We start from the raw sequence: 743 nt of genomic DNA, 5'->3' as shown, positions 1-743 counted from the left end.
AAACTAGTCCATGCATTTGTTACTTCTAGGCTGGATTACTGCAATTTTTTTATTATCAGGCTGCTTGAAAAAATCCATGCAGACTCTTCAGCTGATCCAGAATGCTGCAGCACGTGTTCTGACAGGAACCAGGAAAAGAGATCACATCTCTCCTGTTTTAGCTTCTCTGCATTGGCTTCCTGTAAAATCCAGAATAGAATTTAAAATCCTTCTTCTCACTTAGAAAGCTCTTCATGGTTAGGCACCATCCTATCTTAAAGCTCATAGTACCTTCCAACCCTACAAGAGCACTGCACTCCCAAAATGCAGGGTAACTTCTAAAAGTATACTGGGAGCCAGAGCGTTCAGCTTTCAGGACCAGGTTCCTGTTTGTGTTCAGGAAGCAGATACCATCTCCACATTTAAGAGTAGGCTTAAGACTTTCCTCTTTGATGAAACTTATAGTTAGGGCTGGCTCAGGAGAGTCCTGAACCATCCCTTAGTTATGCTGCTATAGGCCTAGACTGCTGGGGGACTTCCCATGATGCACTGAGCACCTCTCTCTTCTTCCTTCTCTCCATCTTTATGCAACCTCATCCCATTAATGCATGTTACTAACTCAACTTCTTCCCTTTCCCAGAGTCTTGTGCTCTCTCGCCCCTCTCCTCTCTCCTCCTATCGTTTCCTGCGGGTGGTTCTGGCTCTGGATCTGTGGTTGGAGTCACCGGCTGCATCCATGTTCCTGCTCGACACCCTCTGCTGCA

This window comes from Etheostoma spectabile, chromosome 15 (genome assembly GCF_008692095.1).
Source record: "Etheostoma spectabile isolate EspeVRDwgs_2016 chromosome 15, UIUC_Espe_1.0, whole genome shotgun sequence".
NCBI classification, from domain to species: domain Eukaryota; kingdom Metazoa; phylum Chordata; class Actinopteri; order Perciformes; family Percidae; genus Etheostoma; species Etheostoma spectabile.
Note: the sequence above shows the minus strand (reverse complement) of the source record.